This window comes from Hyla sarda, chromosome 1, assembly GCF_029499605.1.
Source record: "Hyla sarda isolate aHylSar1 chromosome 1, aHylSar1.hap1, whole genome shotgun sequence".
Lineage (NCBI taxonomy): Eukaryota > Metazoa > Chordata > Amphibia > Anura > Hylidae > Hyla > Hyla sarda.
In genome coordinates, this window is record NC_079189.1 from 536,317,738 (window position 1) to 536,330,978 (window position 13,241).

The window sequence follows — 13,241 nt, forward strand, 5'->3', positions numbered from 1 at the left end:
ATCCTCAAATGGGGTCACTCCTCCCATCTCGCAGGTCATGCGGGCATCAAGAAATCTGTGCAACTCATCTCTCGCTTCTATTGGTGGCCGACTCTAGAGACTGATGTGGTGGACTTTGTGCGAGCCTGCACTATCTGTGCCCGGGATAAGACTCCTCGCCAGAAGCCCGCTGGTTTTCTTCATCCTCTGCCTGTCCCCGAACAGCCTTGGTCTCTGATTGGTATGGATTTTATTACTGACTTACCCCCATCCCATGGCAACACTGTTATTTGGGTGGTCGTTGATCGATTCTCCAAAATGGCACATTTCATCCCTCTTCCTGGTCTTCCTTCAGCGCCTCAGTTGGCTAAACAATTTTTTGTACACATTTTTCGTCTGCACGGGTTGCCTACGCAGATCGTCTCGGATAGAGGCGTCCAATTCGTGTCTAAATTCTGGAGGGCTCTCTGTAAACAACTCAAGATTAAATTAAATTTTTCTTCTGCATATCATCCTCAATCCAATGGACAAGTAGAAAGAATTAACCAGGTCTTGGGTGATTATTTACGACATTTTGTTTCCTCCCGCCAGGATGACTGGGCAGATCTTCTACCTTGGGCCGAATTCTCGTATAATTTCAGAGTCTCTGAATCTTCCTCCAAATCCCCATTTTTCGTGGTGTACGGCCGTCACCCTCTTCCTCCCCTCCCTACCCCCTTGCCCTCTGGTCTGCCCGCTGTGGATGAAATTTCTCGTGATCTTTCCATCATATGGAGAGAGACCCAAAATTCTCTCTTACAGGCTTCTTCACGCATGAAGAAATTCGCGGATAAGAAAAGAAGAGCTCCTCCCATTTTTTCCCCTGGAGACAAGGTATGGCTCTCCGCTAAATATGTCCGCTTCCGTGTCCCTAGCTATAAGTTGGGACCACGCTATCTTGGTCCTTTCAAAATTTTGCGCCAGATTAATCCTGTCTCTTACAAACTTCTTCTTCCTCCTTCTCTTCGTATTCCTAATGCCTTTCACGTTTCTCTTCTTAAACCACTTATCATTAACCGTTTCTCTCCCAAATCTGTTCCTCCCACTCCTGTCTCCGGCTCCTCGGACATCTTCTCCGTCAAAGAGATTTTAGCATCAAAAAAGGTCAGAGGGAAAACCTTCTTTTTAGTGGATTGGGAGGGTTGTGGTCCAGAAGAGAGGTCCTGGGAACCTGAGGACAATATCCTGGACAAAAGTCTGGTCCTCAGGTTCTCAGGCTCCAAGAAGAGGGGGAGACCCAAGGGGGGGGGTACTGTTACGCCGAGCGCTCCGGGTCCCCGCTCCTCCCCGGAGCGCTCGCTACACTCTCCTCACTGCAGCGCTCCGGTCAGTTCCACTGACCCGGGGCGCTGCGATACCGCCTCCAGCCGGGATGCGATTCGCGATGCGGGTAGCGCCCGCTCGCGATGCGCACCCCGGCTCCCGTACCTGACTCGCTCTCCGTCAGTCCTGTCCCGGCGCGCGCGGCCCCGCTCCCTAGGGCACGCGCGCGCCGGGTCTTTGCGATTTAAAGGGCCACTGCGCCGCTGATTGGCGCAGTGGTTCCAATTAGTGTTATCACCTGTGCACTTCCCTATATCACCTCACTTCCCCTTCACTCCCTCGCCGGATCTTGTTGCCATCGTGCCAGTGAAAGCGTTTCCTTGTGTGTTCCTAGCCTGTGTTCCAGACCTCCTGCCGTTGCCCCTGACTACGATCCTTGCTGCCTGCCCCGACCTTCTGCTACGTCCGACCTTGCTTCTGTCTACTCCCTTGTACCGCGCCTATCTTCAGCAGCCAGAGAGGTTGAGCCGTTGCTAGTGGATACGACCTGGTCACTACCGCCGCAGCAAGACCATCCCGCTTTGCGGCGGGCTCTGGTGAAAACCAGTAGTGACTTAGAACCGATCCACTAGCACGGTCCACGCCAATCCCTCTCTGGCACAGAGGATCCACTACCTGCCAGCCGGCATCGTGACAGCCAAATGGTCAAACAGTCAAGATGGCCTCTTACCTTGTTCTAGAGGTTATAGTGCTTATCAATCCTAATGCTGAGATACCCTGATGTTGTGGATGAAGCTGCTATGCCTGAAGGTCACAATCTGTCAGAGTGCAGTAGAAGTGGTGGAAAGACGACCTTATAATGGAAACAGGTTCCGCTTTATCCAAGTCACATCCAAGAAAGAATCCTCCGGATGCCAAGTATTGTTTAAATCACATTAATAGGTAATTACATGAACCAGAATATACAATAAATAAGTAATAGAATAGATACAAAGTCAATAGAAATCACACTTATTAAACATACACATAACGAATATTAGGAAATCATTATAACTACCTTACAAATTGAGCATAAGAATAAATGCTGCCGGGTGAGACCAGGTCACCACTCGCAACAAACAGGAAGTGCGAGAGCTGTCAAAATTCAAAGAGAGGCTGTGGAAGGTAAATATAAACAAAAACATGTATACCTGAATAGCTGGAGCAGTTACTACTACGTGGATGTCAGCACTCCAGACGACCGCAGCTATGAATGAGCCGTATCCACGGACGCTCCGTCCGTATCACATCACATGTTGACTCTGGGCCAATGAAATTGGCCAAGGGTTAGCGACTTAAGTATAACGGTACATAGGACTAGACCGCTGTCTTATTAGGTGTGTATACTGTAGAAATAAACCATATGATGGATCTTGGAAATATATGCCATAGTGATAAATCTGCAAAAGCGGGGTGTAAAGAGCACCGCCACTCGACTCTGCAGCAGAGGAAACATGTTTTATGCAGTAATGGATCCCACTTCTCTATCTGGAATCTGATAGTCGAGTCTAGGTAAAGCAAATAACAGGAGACCATTACCTGCCTGACTGCATTATGCCAGTTGAACAGTTTGGAGAAAAAGAGAGAATGCTATGGAGTTATTTTTTAGGATTTGGGTTAGTTTTTAGTGCACAGGGAAGCATTCGAGTCTATTTGCGGAGTTACTCTTTCTTCGTTAGATTCGATGGACCCAAAAAAATGGTTGCAAAAACTAAATCTGTCCCTAAATAACATCTTCATGAGCAAAACTGACTGCAAAATGTAATACCCCAGATAACACAGAAGTGATAAATTACATCCGCCAATAACTGGTATTATTTATAATATTTCCATATCTCATGTATACTGGCAGTTTCATTATATCAATATAGACAGGCAGGATGTTTAATAACATCAGATGGGAGCAGATATTGATATTTTTTCATAAATTCCAGCTTTCTTTGTATTGATTCATAGAAAACGCCAGACTAATAATCTTGTGAGATGGGTGGATTTGGTTCACGGTCACGCTATGTCACTCACTTTACTCAGTAATAAAAGATGAGGCACCTGAATAGAAAATATGTCATCAGTGTCTACAATAACAAAGACCTTATTAACCTATAGTAAGAGAGCTGATGATGTATTCATGTTCCCCTTTACATGGGTCAACACCACCATCAGCTTCTGTATACAGGATAAGTATACTTATCAATGCACTTGACACACGCAGACATTGCTATTACTGTATATTAAATTGTTATATAATAGTTAAATGACTTAGGGATATAGATTTCCAATGACTTTTCCAAAACATTTTTGAAAACTAGAAATGTTTAGGGGAGGAGGACATGAATTACATTACTTGGCAATGATGTCACTTTCTCCTTAGCATCAGAATGAAGGCGTTAGGTACTGCTGGAGATTACTTTATAAGACTGTTTAAAGCTTTTATGTTACATTGAAGGCTTAGGCTTCACCGCTTGCCCTGATGTTGTAAAACTACAGCATGTTGGTACCTGTAGTTCTTAGATGATAGGATAACCATGGGTTGAGATTTCTCATACATTTGCGCTGTCTCTGTATTTTTCCAGCTGCTACAGAATAAAGTTTGTCAGGTAGCTGAGCAGATAACCTTGTCAGTCTCAGAATGGTGAGTTATATATTCATAAATTGCTATTACATGTTGTCTCTGAATATATATGAAGTATTATGGATGTGTAGGGGTTAATGTTTGCACTCTTTAATGCAACCATTGGATGAATGTATCATCAGTCACATGACTCATCTCAACTTCTATGCAGAAACTCCTAGAAAGGCTGAGGGAGGAGTTCCAAATCCAACTCTCTCTTCCAGAGGGTTGGACTCAAACCAGTTGAGTCTGTCTCTAGCCAGAAAAATCTGAGGAAGCCTCCTAGATCTGCTCCTGCTGAGTAGACCAGCATATTCAAGAAGCTTAGGCTTAAATATCAACCTGTTACAGGAGAAACCTGCTGCAAGCAAAAGATAAACCTGGTTCGTGATTGCTTTGATCCCACCACCGTGCAAAGTGCCAGGAGGTTTTGCCCAAGACTGTCTCCAGTCCATGCTGAGGCCATGCTGAAATATCCTGTTTCCTGGAGAAGGAGAATTAGCTAGTCAGAAATGAAGAAAAAGCTTGGCAAGGACCCTTATTCTTATACTAATCTCTTTGAGGGCTTCCAGGCAGAGTGGGTGCAGTATGGTTGTCAGGTCCATCTACAGCAGTGGTTTCAAACTGTGGCCCTCTGTATGTTGCAAAACTTTAACTCTCTGCATGCCCAGACAGGCAACAATTGTCCAGGCATGCTAAGAGTTGAAGTTTTGCAACATTTGAAGGGCCACAATTTGAGACCACTGGTCTATACCAACGCTAGCAACCAAAGCATGAAATGCACACTAAAGAAACTTAGTATACAGGTGTAACCAGCCTCATCTACACTGTAGATCCCTGGTGCATTAGGATGTCCCAATACAGTACATTGCTGTATCGGGTTAACGCACACATGATAAACATGACTACATCTGTAACTGCTTGTCCAAATTTCCACACATCCCACTATAACTCTGCAACTTATACCTGTTAACAAGTTACAAGAGTATTTGGTGCCGTATTAACTCAACCAAAATCCCAGTTAGAACCCCAGACACCTTGCCACATGTTTCCCAGGGTCAAATGCTTCACAGGTTCAAACAGAGATTGATCAGGTTAGCCAGATCACCCTGCTACATGTGACACTACAAGCTATTGCACCCAAGGGACCACTACTTCCAGCTTACCCAAACTCTTATTCTCCTCATGGGCATTTGTATGTTATAGGCAAGACAGGCAGACTATCCAAAGTATATGGGGGTGTCCTTATTTTTCTTCCCTGACTGCAGATGTCATTAAAAGGAAGGATCTAACAGTTGCATTTCAACATGCTTATCCTTCAGATCTCGAGGGAGACAAACAGCTGTCAGAGTTGTCTATTGTGAACACAATATATAGGTGGTCAGTAGAAATAGCTGTCTGCCAAATAAGCCACGGGGTTGTCCAAGATATACATATAAAAAAGTTACATCCTGCTAGGATGTTAGAAGAACAAATTTCCACGATGCCATCTGCTGCTTGCTTTGTTGCCGCTCCGGTACTCCCTGTCGCCCATGTTTACTTCCCTGGATGACGCCCTCTCCCTGCTCTTCTGATGACGTTCCTGTGGTGTCCCAGTATGGGATGATGTGGCCCTGTACTGTTCTCCTCCCCTGTCAGGCATGTCTCCAGGGTCCCTCTTACAGTTCACCATGTTGTACATAGGTTTTGTATATATAATGTACTGTTGCTTTAATGTTTGGATCACATGATTGTTACCCAAGGAGGCTCCAGTGACCCCCCCAAGTGACCTATGGGCTCCTTGCACAGCCCCCTACAAAACCAGGGGAGGGGCTACAATCTCTCTCTTAGTTCATTGCTATTCCTGCTGAGGTCCAGTGGAGTCGTTTCTGTGTGTGTGTCCAGAGCATTGGAGGCCTCAAGCCTAAAGTCTGCAGCCACAAAGTCAACTCAAGTAAGCTCAAAGTCATCTTCATGTCAATTGTCAAGTCAGTCAGGTCAAGTCTTCTATATAGTCACCGTGGCCTGCACTAAAGTGTCTCTACATACTGCAAGTCCCAGCTAGCCTGCGAGGTCCCCCTGTGTCACTGGTCACCTCCTTGGGATATTGGCTGTACTGCATAGACTGTATCCCCTGTCTACCCTCAGTAAAGCTACCGTTGTCCGTAACTTGGTGTTGGTGTCTTCATTGCCCCATGCCTAGCCCAGGACCAGCGGTATTACCTTCGGGTGGTTAAGGCTAAACCACGCCCTGGCATCACGATAAGAAGGGGTTAATAACATCTGCCCCACAGCTTTAATCCAATTTGGGTTTCCCCGCACAGGTTTGAATCCTGTTCGTGAGGCCAAAAAGTTGTGGCATCGGGGTGTGAGGTGCAGGGTAGATATTATAACCCAAGGGGCAGATGTTATTAACCTCTCAAGTAAGCAGATGTTAATAACCCCTCAAGTTTAGCCTTAAAGGGGTACTCCAGTGCTTACAGCTGTCACGCCCCCTCCCTTAAAGGGGTACTCCGGTGCTTACAGCTGTCACGCCCCCTCCCGTAGGCTTGCATTAAGGGGCGGAGCGTGACATCACACGGGGCAGAGGCGTGACATCACACGCCACCGGCCGTGTGGTCGCCTGTAATCAGACCCGGAGCGAACACGCTCCGGGGACTGATTACAAACGGGGTGCTGCGTGCAAGATCCCGGGGGTCCCCAGCGGCGGGACTCCCGCGATCAGGCAACTTATCCCCTATCCTTTGGATAGGGGATAAGATGTGTAAGCACCCGAGTACCCCTTTAACCACTCGAAGGTAATACCTTTAACCTATTTAACCTATTTTTTTTTCTTTATTTCGGACAACTCCTTTAATTTTTAAACATTGTGAATTGACCACTAGCAACTAGTGAGGTACAAAGTACTTCATTCCTCTGATATGACTTGTTATAAACTTGGGTCAAAAACTTCACAGTATACACATCACAATTACAATGACAACTTCTAACATTTATTTTAAAAGAAAGATACAGTATCAGCTTCAGAAGTAAAGATACACTAGAATTCTAAGCAAAATTATGGATTAAAATATATCCATTAACTTCAAAGGGGAATTTCCAGCCTGGATAAAAAGGACCAAGCAAACATAAGCAGAGAAAAGAAACTTGTGTAATGGACCTGTGCACGAGTCAAGGTGCTTGTACTTTTACTGTCATAATTTAACCCTTACAATGCTGTAAAACAGTGCAAATTAAGAGTTTCTTTTGTATGAAACTAAGTTTACTGGAAGGAATGTAGAAAAAAGGGTAAATAGTTTGTGCTTTGAAAAGATTTATAATGACAGTCTACTGACTAAAGGAAGGGGAGAGAGGGAGATGACATTCAGAAGGTTGCACTGTGTACATACACTAGAAGGTATAAATATATATATATATACTACTTCCTTTTTCACTTGTATGACCACAGAAATCTTTTCCTATACTCTGCATGTTAGGGTCACAACAAAAGTATAACATCTCCCAAATTTAGAATTTTGGGGGGAAAAAATTAACATAAATAGCAATTAAAGATCATAAGCTTCAACTCATTTATTAAAACATTTCACAGGATTTAAATTACAAATATGTTTTTGAAAAAGGAAAGCCCTAATTCCTCCTTAGGCAACTGTATATAAGATGTAGTGTAGGTAGAAATGTTGTGTATAACCTGCATATTTAGGGTATTTTTCCTTAAGTCTAAATGTTTTTGCAGCTTTACATTATCTCTTTCGATGGCTGAAGAGTGAATGGTTGGTCTCCCTCTTTACTTGTTGTCATGCTACTGAAACGGGGATTGTAAATCTGCAGCTGCATCTCCCTCCTTCCATTTATCAATGTATTGTTCTTCTTTAGGCTGATTTATTTTAGGCTGAATAATCACACAGAAAATTATATATTTTAGGAGTTCACTATGCTTTAAAGAGGTACTCCATGGATATATATTATATATTACAAATGTTCCAAAGTCACCACACTACCTGGATAAATGCCCTGTAAACCATCCTGCCTGATATGCATGGCCCCTGTGGCCCCTGTTGTCTTCTCTGGCTGCTTGATATTCTTTTCCCTCCTTCCCTCCTCTTGCGTACATCTCCGAGCAATCATTACTGCTCTGCCAACCAGCTCACTCTCTGAGAGCAGCCCCACCCTCCTGCTCTCAGCAGCAGAGAGAGAGATTCAGTGTCTGATTGGCTGATGCTGCACACCCCTCCCAGTTCTCAGCACTAAAGAGAGCATGTCTCATGAGTGCAGTGAAGAAATCACATGGTCTGTGTCTCTTAGGAGGGTGGGAGCTGCTTTCAGAGAGGCATTTGGACAGAGAAAGAGTGGATGGCTGGATGATGTAATTCCCTCACATGCATGAAGTGAAAACCAAAGTGGGGAAACTGCTCTATATAGCTAATGAAATATATTTATACAATTAAATAGGTTGATGAAAGGGAAAGGATGGGCTATAGTTTAGTTCCCTGGAGAACCCCTACTTGAAATAAATTCTGTATGGAGAATCGAAGCAATGAACAGATTTACTTCTCAAAGAAAGGCTTGATGACCTTTTTTTTATATTAAAGGGGTATTCCAGGCAAAAACTTTTTTTTATATATCAACTGGCTCCGGAAAGTTAAACAGATTTGTAAATTACCGTATTTATCGGCGTATAACACGCACTTTTTAGGCTAAAATTTTTAGCCTAAAGTCTATGTGCGTGTCATACGCCGATACACCCCCAGGAAAGGCAGGGGGAGAGAGGCCGTCGCTGCCCGCTTCTCTCCCCCTGCCTTTCCTGGGGGTCTAGAGCCCTGCTGCTGCCCCTTCTCTCCCCCTGGCTATCGGCGCCGCCGCCCGTTCTGTCCCCCTGACTATCGGTGACAGCCAGGGGGAGAGAAGGAGCAGCAGCACCCATTGCCGGCGCCGCTGCCCCGTTGCCTCCCCCCATCCCCGGTGGCATAATTACCTGGGTCGGGTCCGCGCTGCTGCAGGCCTCCGGTGTGCGTCCCCTGCGTCGTTGCTATGCATGGCGCGGCGCACTGACGTCATGCGCCGCGCCGTGCAGCGCATAGCAACGACGCAGGGGACGCACGCCGGAGGCCTGCAGCAGCGCGAACCCGACCCCGGCAACAGGTAATTATGCCACCGGGGATGGGGGGAGGCAACGGCCGGCACTGATAGTCAGGGGGACAGAACGGGCAGCGGCGCCGATAGCCAGGGGGAGAGAAGGGGCAGCAGAAGGGCTCTAGACCCCAGGAAAGGCAGGGGGAGAGAAGCGGGCAGTGACGGCCTCTCTCCCCCTGCCTTTCCTGGGGGTGTATCGGGGTATACACGCGCACACACACGCACCCTCATTTTACCTTGGATATTTGGGTAAAAAACTTTTTTTACCCAAATATCCTTGGTAAAATGAGGGTGCGTGTTATAGGCCGGTGCGTGGTATACCCCGATAAATACGGTACTTCTATAAAAAATTCTTAATCCTTCCAATAGTTACTAGCTTCTGAAGTTTTCTGTCTAACTGCTCAATGATGATGTCACGTCCCGGGAGCTGTGCAGTTCCTATGGGGATATTCTCCCAGCATGCACAGCTCCCGGGACGTGACATCATCATTGAGCAGTTAGACAGAAAACATGAGTCATCAGAAAGCAGTTAGACAGAAAAAAACAACTCAACTTCAGAAGCTAATAACTATTGCAAGGATTAAGATTTTTAATCGAAGTAATTTACAAATCTGTTTAACTTTCCGGAGCCAGTTGATATATAAAAAAAAGTTTTGGTCTGGAATACCCCTTTAATGTGTATTCTACATTACTAGTTTCCAGGATTATAATGCATTCTATTTCTGTACTGATAATTCATTTTTTGTCTTTCATTTTTCCTGTAGCCACTCTGAGCACAACAAACTACAGTATTGGTTTATGCAAAAACAATATAATCTAATTCTTTGTAAAGTGCAGGTTCTAAAGTCACAGTATCTTTGAGCATGGTTATGTAGACACCATGAAGCAGTACAAAGTTGTCCTTGCTGCCTGGAGGTGCAGTTTCACGAACAGCTGGTAAGCACACTACTTCTAAAGGTATGGGTGACTTTAAACTTTCAGACATTTAGTTTGCTTTGCTCTTTTTGGTGAAATGTATGGTATCACCATGCCTAGATCCAGAGTGTTCAAGAAAGTTATACAGTAGAAGCATAGGGATGCCACTGCAATTCTAGTATAGGCACCAATATGTTTTTTGCCCATTGGAGCAGTGCCAATGTACTGCAGCTGCTCCACAGAGAGCTAATAAGCACTTTATTAAGCATGTATTTAAGTCCCCTGATGAGTCCATCTACACTGAAGAAACATGTTGGGGATGGTAACAGCATTCTGTTTTGACTACAAATACTAAAAAGGCTTGGTGGTAGATGCCATCTCAGGATTGTACAATTTTGTATTGTTTGTGACCATTGTGACAATTGTGTATAGTTTTTGAAAAATTCTACTAGCAACATTATTAAAAGTTAGATTTAAATGTTATCAGTGACACACTATTTCCATGAATATCTAACATGTCAACTGTGCATAAGATTTTACATAGTCCAGATGATAATCCAAAGCAGTAGTCTCCATGACGGGCTCTGTAGACTTAAAAAGAACAAGTCAATGGTTCAGTGTGAACATGGACTAAAATCCCACCATAAACAAAGCATAACCAAAAGCTGAGATAATTGGTATATACACTGCTCAAAAAATAAAGGGAACACTTAAACAACACAATGTAACTCCAAGTCAATCACACTTCTGTGAAATCACACTGTCCACTCAGGAAGCAACACTGATTGACATTCAATTTCACATGCTGTTGTGCAAATGGAACAGACAACAGGTGGAAATTATAGGCAATTAGCAAGACACCCCAAATAAAGGAGTGGTTCTGCCGATGGTGAACACAGACCACTTCTCAGTTCCTATGCTTCCTGGCTGATGTTTTGGTCACTTTTGAACGCTGGCGGTGCTTTCACTCTAGTAGTCGCATGAGACGGAGTCTACAACCCACACAAGTGGCTCAGGTAGTGCAGCTCATCCAGGATAGCACATCAATGCGAGCTGTTTCAAGAAGGTTTGCTATGTCTGTCAGCGTAGTGTCCAGAGCATGAAGGGGCTACCAGGAGACAGGCCAGTACTGGTTTGTTGCCTGTCTCCTGGTAGTCCTTAACTTTAGCATAACACATTTACTATAGATCACATGACCTAAGGTCCTGTAAGTAACCTTTATATTATTAAATATATACAATAAATTACAGTTTGATGAGGTGACTAAGGGTTATCCCACTAAGAGAATCCTAACAGCCCGAAGGAACTCTGACTATGGGGACTTACGACACAAGGTACAGGACCATGTCCAGTACCGGGACACTACAGAAGGCTGAAGGTCGACTTGCCAGCTGGCAAAATCAGCGTCTGGCATACCAGTTCGGTATAAAAGTGTTCCAGGTGTTACCACTAAGTGGTTTGCATTTACAAGTTATTGTTTACATATAATTTTGGTAAATAAAAGCTGTGACCGACCTCTCTCAGGCCAGCAAAATGTTATCAGATGTGTCTGTGCCAGTTATTTTGCGGGGGAAGACAATGTTTTAATGTTTTAAAGCCCCTGTATTTTGGACTTTCCCAGACATTCCACTAAAGTAGTTTTCTATGGTACTATATCATTCACAGCCAAATCTTTGCATAACTGCAAACATATAGTATGTAATTCGCGTGTCAATGAAAAATTAAAAATAAAATAAAATGAAAAATAAAACAAAGCATTTTCTAAAAGCTGAAAGTAACTTTTAGTTGAAGTTTGTGGAATTCCAGCCACTACAAGACCCATCCATCCTATAGCTGCAGACAGGAAGCTATAGCTACGTGAGAACATTTTATCAAATTACAGCAGATATTTGCAGTGTTGCCAAAGCAAAGTTTATACACTGGCTATATTATGTTTGTACGGTGCTGATATAGGCCAATGACATTAGCGTGATGTAAAATCTGATGTAAGGCTGAGATTCTCTACCTAAACAGGGATTATACACTCACTGGCCACTTTAATAGGTATAGCTGTTCAACTGCTTGTTAACACATAGTTAATCCCCAAATCACATGGCAACAACTCAATGCATATAGGCATGTCCACGTGGTCAAGACAACTTTCTGAAGTTCAAATCATGCATCAGAATGGGAAAGAAAGGGGATTTAAGTGACTTTGAACATAACGGTCTGAGTATTTCAGAAACTGCTGGTCTACTGCAATTTTCACATACAACCATCTCTGAGGTTTACAGAGAATGGTCCAAACAAGAGAAAATATCCATTGAGTGACAGTTGTGGGGATAAAAATGCTGTGTTGAAAATGGGCAGACTGGTAATAACCAGTCATTACAACCAAGGTGTGCAGAATACCATCTCTGAACGCACAATGCGTAGGTAGAACTTTAAAGCAGATGGGCTACAGCAGCATACGACCACACCTAAGCTAAGAACAGGAAACTAAGGCTACAATTCACACAGGCTCACCAATATTGGACAAATGGAAGACTGGAAGAATGTTGTCTGGTGTGATGAGTCTCAATTCCAGCTTTTACACTCAGATGGCAGGGTCAGCATTTGGTGTAAACAACATGAACGCATGGATCCATCCTGCCTTGTATCAAAGGTTTAGGCTGGTGGTGTAACGGTGAAGGGGACATTTTCTTGTTGCACTTTGGGTGCCGTAGTACCCAGGAAACTTTGTGCAGTGGCATCAGGATCTGTGACAAATACAGCAGCCCTTTAACCCCTTAACGACGCAGGACATAAATGTGCATACTGGTACGGTGCTACTTAACGCACCAGGACATACATTTATGTCCTATACATAACCGCAAGCATCGGAGTGATGCTCGGGTCATGCGCGACAGGTCCCGGCTGCTGATAGCAGCCAGGGACCCGCCGGTAATGGCGGACATCGCGCGAATGTTCGCCATTAACCCCTCAGATGCCATGATCAATACAGATCACGGCATCTGCAGCGGTTCAGTCACTAAAATGGATGATCGGATCACCCGCAGCGCTGCCGCAGCAATCCGATCATCCAGAATGGCAGACGGAGGTCCCCTCACCTGCCTCTGCTGCCATCCACGGGTCTTCTGCTCTGGTCTGAGATCGAGCAGACCAGAGCAGAAGCTATGCATAGCACTGAACAGTATTAGCAATCGAATGATTGTTATGAATAGTCCTCTACGGGGACTATTAAAGTGTAAAAATAAAAGTTAAAAAATTTAAAAATAAAAGTTAAAAAATAATGAGAAATATTTCC

The 13,241-nt window shown here is 44.3% G+C and overlaps 1 protein-coding gene across 3 annotated transcripts in view; it reads right to left on the minus strand.

The window, feature by feature from the left end:
- GHR (growth hormone receptor) overlaps positions 1–13,241 on the minus strand; it is a 397,172-nt gene that overhangs the window by 364,013 nt on the left and 19,918 nt on the right. The gene's annotated exons all lie outside the window — the stretch shown is intronic.